At 36.9% G+C, this 13,104-nt stretch overlaps 1 protein-coding gene across 24 annotated transcripts in view; it reads left to right on the forward strand.

Annotated features, from left to right (window-relative positions):
* The window catches only part of BAZ2B (bromodomain adjacent to zinc finger domain 2B), a 368,528-nt gene that overhangs the window by 148,875 nt on the left and 206,549 nt on the right, over positions 1 to 13,104 (forward strand). For 4 of the 24 annotated variants that reach the window (XM_060177832.1, XM_060177833.1, XM_060177834.1 and 1 more), the window contains one exon: positions 4,222 to 4,264. The exons of the other annotated variants lie outside the window; for them this stretch is intronic. The gene's annotated coding sequence lies outside the window, so the exon portion shown is untranslated. The remainder of the gene's footprint in view (positions 1 to 4,221; positions 4,265 to 13,104) is intronic. 24 annotated transcript variants of the gene reach the window in all.

Consider the following 13,104-nt stretch of genomic DNA (forward strand, 5'->3'; position numbering starts at 1 on the left):
CACCTGCAGGGGAGTTGCTTTACAAGGGGTGAAGCAGGTCTGCAGGTGTCTTTCTCCCCCTTTCTGTCTTCCCCTCCTCTCTCCATTTCTCTCTGCCCTATACAACAACAGCAACATCAAGAACAACAATCACTACAACAATAAAACAACAAGAGCAACAAAAGAAAATATATATTATAAAAATTTTTGAAAAATTGAAATTTAGTGGTCCGGGAGGTGGTACAGTGGCTAAGGCACTGGACTCTCAAGCATGAGGTCCTGAGTTCAATCCCTGGCAGCACATGTATTAGAGTGATGCCTGGTTCTTTCTCTCTCTCTCCTATCTTTCTCAATAAATAAATAAAATCTTAAAAAATTGAAATTTAAATGTCAAGGAATACTGGGAATATTTAAAAATTACTTCTTCTGGAGATTGGGTGGTGGGAATTGTTTGGAATTGTACCCCTCCTACCCTATGGTTTTGTTAATTAATCCTTTCTTAAATAAAAAAGAAAAAAAATACTTCTTCTAAAATAAAGACTATTTCTTTTAACCTTTATTATATATACATAACCCCTACCCCAACACTCATAAACTTGAAAGTACTCTTTTTTAATGGTTTTTAAATATATGTATTTATTTATTTTCCCTTTTGTTGCCCTTTTTGTTTTTTATTGTTGTTGATGTTGTCGATGTTGGATAGCACAGAGAGAAATGGAGGGAGATGGGTAAGAGAGGGGAAGAGAAAGAGAAGACATCTGCAGACCTGCTTTACCACCTGTGAAGGGACTTCTCTGCAGGTGCGGGGGAGGGTTCACACTGGATCCTTATGCTGGTCCTTGAGCTTTGCTCTTAACCCTTTGTGCTACTGCCCGACCCCCTTGAAAGTGTGTTTGTGAAAGTGCTCTTAAGGTAAGCTAATTCCCCTCTTTAGTGTTCCTGGAGTGAAAATATCCTATCTAACACAGTTGAGGTTGTTTTTTTCCATTACTAAAAAAAAATCTTCAAACTTTTAGTAGCATCATTTGCATTTTAGTTGTGGTATGATTTCAGAAATGCGTAGTTTCACTAATATAGTGGCTACTAGCAACCTGTGACTATTTAAATTTAAGACAATACTTAAAAGCTGGGAGTTGGGCGGAAGAGCAGCAGGTTAAGCCACGTGGCGTGAAGCACAAGGATTGGTGTAAAGATCTCAGTTGGAACCCCTGGCTCCCCACATGCAGGGTGTGCGTCACAGGGGGTGAAGCAGTTCTGCCAGTGTCTTTCTCTCCCCCTCTCTGTCTTCCCCTCCTCTCTCCACTTCTCTCTGTCCTATCCAACGACTGCAACAACAATAATAACCACAAGGGCAACAAAAAGGGAAAAAAATTGTCTCCAGGAGCAGTGGATTCGTGGTGCAGGCACTGAGCGCTGGCAATAACCCTGGAGGCAAAAAACAAAACAAAACAAAAAAAAAAACACGCCATTTCTCTAGTTACATTAGTTATGTTACAAGTGCTCAGTAACTATGTTTGACTATGGGCTAGTAATTGGACACTATAGATAGTTAATGTTTCCAACATTTACAGAAAATTCTTTTGCACAGCAGTGGGTAGCTCCTATTTTCATTAGTCTCCCCAGTATGTAATCTTGAGTTATATGAATTTCCTCCTTTCCTTCCCCCAAATTATTGCTTTTCAGAAGCTAATAATTTTTTTTGTGTAGAATGTTTTTGAAGTAGGAAAACATGGAGCCTCTAATGATCAAGATTTGAATGGCTAGAATATGGTAGAAGCAAGTTTAGAGCTTTGTAGTTTTTAGTACACCTTAAATAATATGCCCAAATATGTGTAACTGTGGTGCTTCAGCTAGAGAAAGATACAGTCCTTTTGATGTCTGTAACCGAAGACTACACACTGAATCTGTTCATTAGTAGCACATGATTGTTCATTTGGGTGGGTGGAGAGGTTTTCTGGGGATTGAACAGATGACTGTATGTGTTTTTTAATATTTTTTCATATGTGCAATTTATGAATCTTTTTTATTGTATTAACACACCATGTAAAGAGCATAGAACATAAAGAAGTGCCATAGTGCTTCCCTGGTTATATCTCTGTCTTGCTGTTAAAAGCTTGCCTCCTTAGATAGATAGATTATAGATAGATAGATAGATAGATAAGAAAACCTATATGTAAATAAATGATGAAGCATTCTATTGACTATAATCTTGAGTTTTAGAGTTAATCATGTTTTATGTTTAGATTAAGTTGAGAAAAATAGGTAAATTTTCTTTTTTTTATTTTATAAATGGAAGTTTTTATTTTTCAACAGCCTTCCTCTACATCTACCCTGGTCTGATTTTATTTACTAAAGAATTATTTATGTATCTCTCTGACAAATGTGGTGCTGGCTATTGATTAGGCACCTCACTTTCCTAAGTCCAATATTTTAGTCATTACATCACCTCCTTGGCCACCCCTGGTCTGATATTTTTCTAACTAGCTATCTTGCAGCAAGGCAGTGGCACACCTAGTTGAACCCATATGTTGCTGTGGCTAAGGACATGGGTTCAAACCTCTGCTCCCTATTTGAAGGGGAGAAACTTCACAAGTGGTGAAGCAGGGCTGTAGGTGTCTCTCTCTCTCCCCCTATTTCTAATTTTATTAGTGATTTATTATTCATTTACAAAATTATGAGATAACATGGGTGTAATTACACACCATTCCCACCACCAAAATTTTGTGTCACCATTCCCTCCATTGGAAACTATAGTAGTACTCCCAAGGTTACAGATATGGGTTGACTATTATTTCTATAGCTATCTATTTCTAGTTATATATATTTGGCAGTTTTTTCCTGTGGTCCCGCCTCTATTCCTTTCTTTTCTTTTTTAAAATTTATTTTAAAATAAAAGATAGGAGATATTGGCAAAACTATAGAATAAAAAGGGTGAAATTCCACACATTTCACACCACCAGAGTTCCATATCCCATCCCTCCCATTGGAAGATTTCCTATTCTTTATCTCTATGGGAGTACGGATCCAGAGTCATTATGGGGTGCAGAAGGTGGGAGGTCTGGTTTCTATAGTTGCTTCTCCACTGAACATGGGCATTGACAGATTGATCCATACTCCCAGCCTGTCCCTGTCTTTCCTTACAGGGGCAGTACTCTGGAGAGGTTGGGTTCCAGGGTACATTGATGAGGTCGTCTGTCCGGGTGAGTCAGGTTGAAGTCATGGTAGCGTCTGCAACTTGGTGTTTGGAATGTGATTGTGGCAAATTTCTTTAGTTCTTCAATATTTGAGAAAACCTTTATTTCTCCCTCATATTTAAAGTATAATTGTGCAGGATATAATATTCGTGGCTGAAGTTACCTCACCTTTAGAACTTTGAATATGTCATTCCACTCTCTCCTTGCCTTTAGAGTTTTGAAGAGAAATATGATGAAAGTCTGATAGCTCTGCCTCTGTATGTAACTTCTTTCCTTTCACTAGCAGCCATCTTGTTGTTGACTTTTTATAGTTTTACAATAATGTCCCTTGGCGTTGGTCTTTTTGTATTTATAAATCTGGGGCCTCTTGAATGAGAGTGTCCTCAGGGTTTCCTAAGTGAGGGAAGTTCTCAGCTAAAATTGCTCTGAAAATGGACTCTGGGCCTTTGGCCATGTCCTCCTTTTCAGATATACCTATCACTCTTATATTCAATCTTTTGATGGAGTCTGCAGTTTCACAGAGAGTCTTTCTGAGCCATTCCTCTCTCTCATCTTTGAATTGAAAGAGTGGGCTTGCCATATCTTCTAGATTGGAGATTATATTTTCACTAATCATGAGGATTAGCATGATACAATTTTTCTATGCTGAATAGACTGTTTAGACATCAGCTGAACTAATCAGAGAGAAAATGGTGTCATTAAATAATGCTTGCCTTTTGTTTGTAATAAATTAAGAAACCATGGTTCTCATACTAGTAAATATTTGAAAAACTAATAAAACTGGCCCAAATGTCCTATGATTTATTTACAAACATGTTATGTTAATCTTGAGGCTTATTTTAAATAAAATATAACCTGTTCTACTACAAAACATATAAATAAATTTGTATAGTTACTTCTAGCATGCCAATTGCTTTTCTGACAACCTCAAATTAATTTACGTATGATCTATAACATCATGAAAAGCCAAAAATTCTGAACAAGTTTTTTTCAGTTGCTAAATTTAAGTATGGTTCATCTGAATGCTATTCCTGTTTTCCTATTGCAGATTTCTCAACGGTGATGTCACAAGATTGACCACACTGATCATAGTAAGACCAAAATGATAATTAAGTGATAAAGACATTTTCTGTTCTCTGAGAGTTACTTGAGTTAAAAATATTTATCATTTTAATTACTATTCTTTCAACAACCAGATATTTGTATTTTCAATAAATTGTAACACATGTCTAGCTTAGTTATTTAAATACTTATAAAATACTATTTTAGGGGGCTGTGTGTGGGGCACTGGGTTAAGCGCACATACTGCACATACTGCGAAGCACAAGGATGGGCATGTGGATCCTGGTTTGATCCTCGGGCTCTCCACCTCCAAGGGGAGAGGAGGTGCTTCACAGGTGGTGCAGGTGTCTTTTTCTTCTCCTGTCTTCCCTTCCTCTCTCAGTTTTTCTCAGTCCTATCCAACAACAACAATAACAGCAATAAGAATAATGAGAAAAAAAGATGGCCGCCAGGAGCAGTGGATTCGTAGTACAGGCACAGAGCCGCAGCGATAACCCTGGAGGCAAAGAAAAAAAAAATTAAATGATTCTCATGAACTTAAAATGGAAAATGTCTTTTGGTGTATAGATGGAATTATATGCTTAATTTTATTGAGATACTTGCTTCATTGTGAACTATATTCTGGACAATATCATCACTTTATAGTTTTGTAAAAAATTATAAAACATTTATGGTGACTAAACATTAGGAAAAGTTATAGAATAAAATTACTTGAGATTGTAGTTAATTAAGAAAAGGCTATAACAACCTGAAATTTTTTCTTAGGCTTTTTGTTTAAAATTTTAATTCACATTTAAAGATTTTAAGAGTTCTTGATATGGAGAACTTTAGGAAAATAGTTCTTGTAGAAATTTATGATTTTCTTTAATTTTATTTATTTAAAGTGTTAATTTCTGCTGTATATAAAGGAATGTGTTATTTTGTTAAGAAGCTTTACCCAAGGCCTTTATTTTATTATATAATAAATTTTTAGCTAGTAGTCTGGATTGTGGTAAAGAGATTTTTTTTTCATTTTTTTAATTTCATTTTTCTTTTCTTTAATTAAAAAATTTTTTTTTCAGAAATTGAGAGGGGAGGGGTAGAGAGGAAAGAGACATAAGACACCTGAAGCCCTGTTTCACCACTTGTGAAGCTTTCCCTCAGCAAGTGGGAACCAGGGGATTGAACCTGGGTCCTTTTGCATGGTATTGTGTGTGTTTAACCAGGTGTGCCACCACCTGGCCCCAGTAAAGAGATTTTATAGCACCTTTGAAAAGTGCTTTTAAAAAACAGAAGTAAATTTCCAGTAAATTGTTTACTCAATCTGCTTCTTTAAATATTCATTACATATAGTAGTAGGCAATTTCAGAAATGCAAATCCACCTATAGATAATCGTTGTATTTTAACCTTTTTGAAAGTAATTTACATTTTTTGAGATCAGAGAAAAGTTTCATGGTCTTTTTATTGCTTTATTATTATTTTGTCTACAGATATTTTTGGCATGTTTCTTAATTTTCCCAAGGGAACGTTTTAGCTATCTCTGAGTTGTAGCTGAGTGTGTGCTTATTTTGTCTTAATTAGAACGTTACTACCTTAACTAGTTCACAGCAAATGTTAACATGTTTCAGTAGTAACTTGTTTAGCATTTTGTGCTTTATATTAAAGAAGTTAAAATTAGCATTTGATGAAAAGAATATTAATTTAAAATTTAAAAATCCTGACTGGTAGTGCTGTTTTATTTTATTATTTTTTAAATTATAATTATTTATTGGCTAAAGACAGCTTGAAATTGAAAGGGAAGGGGGTGATAGGGAGAGAGACACCTGCAACACTGCTTAACCACTTGCAAAGCTTTTTCCTTGTAGTTGGGGACTGGGGGCTAAAACCTGGGTCCTTATGTATTGCAACATGTACACTCAGCCAGGTATGTCATCATCTGGCCCTAGTAGTGCTGTTTTAGAGTAACATTAAACATACATTTAATTGGAACTGTTCTCATTCAAAATTTTAGGTAGAGGTGGAATTCAATATTATCAGTCATCAATAAATTAAGATTAACAATTATTCTTTTGAGGGTTTCAAAATTGACTAATAATAGGAGCCATTTCTTTGTAATAATGTTAGGTTGTAAGCATTAGACAAGATCCTTAAGTACAAAATAGAAGGTAGATTTTAACATAGGATTTAGACTGAGGGTGTTTAAATTGAAGGAGTTTAAATGAGATGACTACTGGTAATATAAAGTGAGGTTAAAAAAGAGACTGGTCAGAGGGTCTACATATTTTTTTTAAGTGTCTGTGATTTTATTTATTCAATGATTATTATTTTGAAATATATTTAATTTTTAATTTTTTATTATCTTTATTTTATTTTATAGAGGCAGCCAGAAATCAAGAGGGAAGGGGGTGACAGAGAGGTAGAGAGGTAGAGAGACAACTGCAACACTGCTTCACCACCTGCAAAGCTTTCCCTTTGTAGGTGGGGACCAGGAGCTCAAACCTGGGTCCTTGAGCACTGTAACATGTGTGATCAACCAAGTGTGCCACCACCCAGCCCCAGCTTCTTCTTTTAATTTTTAACTTTAATTAAAGTAATATTAGTTTACAAAGTTACATGTTTTAGGAGTATGATATCATACTTCTTTCTGATGTATGTTACCACACCTTGCCCCTCGTCAAAGTACTAATAACCTTCCAAAAAAGTATATTGGGTCTACTCTATCCTTACCACATCTCCATCCATGTATGCCTTTGCTGACCTTATTTCTGCAGAGTCTAAGAGCTTGTTTGATTTTGTTCCATGCTATGTTTCTCTGTATCTCACATATTTCTAGTATTTCTCACTCTCCATCTGTGTTTGATTTTCTCTGGTTTAATCCATGCTGTTGCAAAGAGCAAGATTTTATCTTTTCTCATATCTGATACATACACACACACATAGCAGATTCTTATTCTACTAATTTGTCCTTTCTTCTTAATTAGGGTACTTCAGTTGGTTCTCTTTCAATTAATATAAATAACACAAAATGAATATACATGTGCACTTATTTTTAACTCTAGGGTTGTCGCTGGCATTTTTTCATAGACCAAGCGAGATAGAGAAGAGGTGAATGGGGTGGAGTGAGAAGATACACCTGTAGCACTGTTCCACCATTTATAAAGTTTCCTTTACTACAAGTGGGTTGTATGCATTCTACAGCGTGTATCACAGTCCAGCCTCATGCATATATATCTTTTTAGATAAGTAGTTTTGTGTTCTTCAGTATATACTTAGAAGTGGAATGCTAGATCATAGGGTAATGCTATTTTTTAATTTCTGAGAAAGCTCCATACTATTTTCCATAGGGGCTGCACCAATGTATATTTCCACTAATAGTACACCAGTCTCTTTGCTTTCATAACCTCACAGGTCTTTGGTGGTATCTCATTGGTGTTTTGTTTTGCACTCCCCTGGTAATAAGTGATAGTGAGTATATTTTTATGCCTGTTGATCATTCCTGTGTCTTCATACATTCCTCCTTTTTGATGGTAATTTTTTCTCACTTTTGTGAGTTTTTTTATTTCTTTTTTTTTTACATTATCTTTATTTATTTATTGGATAGAGACAGCTGGAAATTGAGAGGAAAGGGGTAGTAGAGAGGGAGAGAAACAGAGAGATACCTGCAGCACTGCTTTCCCCTGCAGATGGGTACCTGGGGCTTGAACCTGCCTGGGTTCTTGAGCACTGTAACATGTCCACTCAAACAGATGTGCAACCATCCAGCCTCTGCTTTTGTGAATTCTTTGTTATATGTGAGTTCTACATATATACCATGTGTACGGCATAATATTATATAGTGATATCAACTCATATAAGACTGTTTGTTTATTAACTTTGTGGGGGGTGGTATATCTGATTTATTGGTGGTGAGTCTAATATTAAATTTCCCATTTACTATTGAGTTGTAGCTGTCACTCTTTAATTCTGTAAATAATTCCTTTATATATTTATATTTTGGCGTTTCTTGGTATTATACGTATATGTTAATAACTATTCAGTCTTCTTGATCAATTGATCCATTCGTCATTCTGTATATATGTCCTTGTCACATGTTACATTTTATCAACTTGAAATCTATATTGTCTGATACCAGTCTTAGCAGTTATGGAGTTTGCATTGATGGCTTGGCATGGAGCAGAGTCTGCAAGGTCTTTGGACAACTTAAGATCACAGCTGTTAGTGGGGTACACTTGCTAACTGGCTATGATTTGGGAGATCTATAAGTGGTGTGCTTGTACTCAGGAACAGGCCTCTCAGGCTCCAACTGACTTAGCTTTCAGCTGGAGGTGGGTGGAGATTCATTAGCGAGTTTCCTACAGGGTCTGTTACTATGAAAATTGAGCTGGGGTTGGAGCCAAGATGGCAACTTGGAAACAACACTTGGCCTGAGCTCTACAAAAAGCTGCTTACAACCTGAACTGAAGAAAGAAGCTGAGGGAAGAGAAAGCAGATTAACAGAAGCAGAAAAGAGAATTAGCCAGATAGAAGATGAGCTAGAGGAAACTAAGAAAGAGGTAATAGAGCTAAAAAAAGAGACTGAGAGACACTGAAAACAACAACAGAAACATATGGGATGATCTCAAAAGAAGTAACATTCACATAATTGGCCTACCAGAGGAAGAAAGAGAGGAAAGGGAAGTAAACATCTTAGAGGAAATAATAGAAGAAAACTTCCAAGACTTAAACAACAGAGAAGACATTAAGATTTAAGATGCCCAGAGAGTCCTAAACAGAATTAACCCAGACCTGAAGACACCAAGAGACATCATAGTTACAAAGAAAAGAAGTAAGGATAAAGAAAGGGTCCTAAAGGCTGCAAGAGAAAAATAAAGTCACATACAGGGAAAAGCCCACAAGACTATCAGCAGACTTCTCTACTCAAAACTATAAAAGCCAGAAGAGAATGGCAAGATATCTATCAAGGCCTCAATGAAAAGGATTTCGACCAAGGATAATATATCCTGCTAGCATTTCATTCAAACTAGATGGAAGGATCAACCTCAGACAGGCAACAATTAAAGCCTGTCCTGAAAGAGGTTGTAAATAAGAACATCACCATAATACTTGCCATATATCAGAGCAGATAAAAAAATTGTTGAATAATAGCACTAACATACATTAAATTCATAATGTCAGTGGCTTAAAGTCACCCATTAAAAGGCACAGAGTGGGAGGATGGATCAGAAAACAAAACCCAACCATATGCTGCTTGTTATAATCCCACCTGATCCAACAAGACAAACACAAACTTAAAGTGAAAGGATGGAAAACTATCATAATAGACCTAATAGACCTAACTATCATAATAGGCTAATAGACCAAGAAAAAAGGCAAGAACAGCCATTCTCATCTCTGACACAATAGAATTTATATTAAATAAACTAGAAAAAGATAGGCAAGGCCATTATATAATGATTAGAGGATCAATCAACCAAGAAGATTTAACAATTATTAACATCTATGCATCCAGTGAGGGCCCATCTAAATACATCAAACACCTACTGAAAGAACTACAAAAATACATCAATAGTAATACAATAATAGTGGAGGACTTCAGCATCCCACTCTTACACTTAGACAGATCAATGAAGCAGTGAACCAACAAAGAAACAAGAAAATTAAATGAAGAGATGGACAGACTAGACCTCCTGGACATTTTCAGAGTTCGTCACCCCGAAAAACTAGAAAATACTTTCTTTTTAAATCCACACAGCACATCCTTAAGTATAGACCACATGTTAGGCCTCAAAGACAGTATCAGCAAATTCGAGAGCATTGAAATCATTCCAAGTATCTTCTCAGATGACAGTGGAGTAAAGCTAACATTAAACAACAAATAGAAAATTAATAAAAGTCACAAAATTTGGAAACTAGACAACATGCTGCTTAATAAATGCTGAGTCAAAGAAGCACTCAAGCAAGAAATTCAATTGTTCCTGGAAACAAATGAAAATGAAGACACAAGCTATCATAATATTTGGGACACAGCTATAGCAGTACTGAGAGGGAAGCTCATAGTCATACAATCACACATTATAGAACAAGAAAAACCTCAAATAAATGACCTTACTGCATGCCTTAAGGACTTAGAGGAAGAGGAAAAAATGAACCCTAAAGCAAGCAGATGGACAGAAATCACTAAAATTAGAGCAGAAATAACATAAAAAATAAGAGGGCCATACAAATGACCAATGAAGTCAAATGTTGGTTCTTTGAAAAATTAAACAATATTGAAACCCCCTAGCCAGACTCACTAATAAAAAAAAAAAAGGCTCAAATAAATTGAATTGTAAACAATAGAGAAGAGATCACAACGACACCACAGAAATCCAAAATACCATGCAAAACTTTTACAAAGAACTATACGCCATCAAGCTAGAGAATATGGAAGAAATGGAAGAATTCCTAGGAACATATACCCTTCCACAACTGAACCAAGAAGAACTATAAAACCTAAATGCACCAATCAAAGACAAAGAAATCGAAACAGTTATTAAGAATCTCCCCAACAACAGAAGTCCTGTGTCATGCTGCGAGGAGGAGAGAGAGGAGATCCGGAGCAGAGCGGGAACAAAAATCTTTATTCGCACGGGCACCTCAGACTTGGGTGAGAGTGCAGCAGTTCAGACAACGTGGAGCTAGCAAAAATGGCCGCCTCCCGCTATGCACAACAACCCTTCCGTGCCAGGGTGAAGAGCGGGCCAAAAGAGACTGGACCCATAACAGCAGCAGGCTTTATAGGATAAAAACCAGAAGTGGAAGTTGGGACAGGGTTGGTTGGGAAAGGCACTCCGGGAATATCATTTCAACTCTCATGGGAATTGGCATTACCCTGAGGGGACAACATGGTGTAACAAGGCACTCCGAGAGAATATCGTTTCAACTCTTGTGGGAACTGGCAATACCCTGAGGGGACAACATGGTGGCTGTGACTGGATCTGCACATCATGGACCAGATGGCTTTACAAACGAATTCTACAAAACCTTCAAGAAACAGTTAATACCTATACATCTAAAGCTCTTCCACAAGATCGAAGAAGCAGGAACACTCTTTCCACCTTCTATGAAGCCAGCATCACCATGATACCAAAGCACATAGGGACACAACAAAAAAGGAAAACTACAGACCAATATCTCCAATGAACATAGATGCCAAAATATTGAACAAGATCCTGGCCAACCAGATACAGCAGTATATCAAAAAGATTGTTCATCATGGCCAAGTGAGATTTATCCCAGGAATACAACACTGGTTCAACATACAAAAGTCAGAATGTCATTCACCACATCAATAAAAGCAAAACCAAAAACCACACGATTATTTCAATAGATGTTGAGAAAGCCTTGCCCTCAAATTGGATCAACAATGGTAGAGAATGGTGTCTAAGTCTAAGTAGATACTATTTCATTAGGAGCTTCATGGTGTCTTTTTAGGTCTTTCTACTTACTTGCTGCATATACTGACTCACTGCAGACTATAATGCACTTTTGCTTTCAGGTATATATTTTGCCCTAATTTATGGATACACATGAACATATGCCCTACCTATCTCTTGGGACCTGGTCTATATCTAGGTTTTGGGACTTTGTAAGGAAGTGAACCACCTGGAATGAAATTAGAGAATCCTATGAAAGGAAAAGGTCTCACCCGAGTATTGAGGCTGAAAGGTTCATTCCACACCTGATGTCTCTGGACACAGTCTGAAGTGAAGCATGCCAAGTTGGTACTCATTACGTTGATTAGGCTGGGATCAGTGGATGCAATATCAGTTGGTAAGAATTGAGAGAAGCATGCAGGAAAGTGAGCCCCACCCTGGATATTCCAGGACAGGGGGAAATTTGGGCTCTTTATAGGAAGCAGGAGGTTCCTGCTGTCTTAGGGTTTAAGAAGGTAATAGTTAGTTATTGCTGTAATCATATTATTTGGCAATTGGGTTTACTTTGAAAATCCCTTTGTTAGGATTTGCTGTATCATACACAACATCACCATAATTTATGTCCTTTGACATAGTTTGTATATAGCTGTGCCACTGGTTGCTTCTGTTCTCCCTGGTCTAAGCTATTAAGAGAGTTAGGATTTCAAAGACTTGGCCTATGGTCTTTGCATTAAAAATTTTGGGACATTCAATCAATTTTTCCCTTCTCATATTAACTAGTTATTTATATGAGTACAAGTTAATAGGAGTGTACATAAATACCATTCCCACCACCAAAAGATTGTGTCTCATCCCATCCCTTCACCCCAGTGATGCCAATCTTTCACCGTTGCCCTCAACTTTGGTACCCAAATTCAGTCAAATCCTGCTTTGAGTTTCCCTTTCTGTTCTTTGTCTCAACTTCTGTTTATGAGCGGAATCATCCCATACTTGTCTTTGTCTTTCTTTTTGTTATTTTTATTTTTATTTATTTATTTATTTTGCCTCCAAGGTTATTGCCAGGGCTTGGTGCCTGCAACACGAATCCACCGTTCCTGGAGACCATTTTTTTCCCTTTTGTTGCTCCTGTTGTTTTTATCATTGTTGTAGTTATTATTGTTGTTGCTGTTGCTGCTGTCATTGGATAGGACAGAGAGAAATCAAGCGAGTAGGGGTGACAGAGAGTGGGAGAGAAAGACAGACACCTGCAGACCTGCCTCACTGCCTGTGAACCGACTCCCTTTCAGGTGGGGAGCTGGGGGCTCGAACCAGGATCCTTATGCTGGTCCTTGTGCCGTCTTTGTCTTTCTAACTTAGATGGCTTAACATAATTCCTTCCAGCTCCATCTAAGATGGGCCAGTTCATTGTTCTTAATAGCTGCGTAGTATTCCATTGTGTGTGTGTATGTGTGTGTATATATATATATATATTTGT

This window comes from Erinaceus europaeus, chromosome 18 (assembly GCF_950295315.1).
Source record: "Erinaceus europaeus chromosome 18, mEriEur2.1, whole genome shotgun sequence".
Lineage (NCBI taxonomy): Eukaryota > Metazoa > Chordata > Mammalia > Eulipotyphla > Erinaceidae > Erinaceus > Erinaceus europaeus.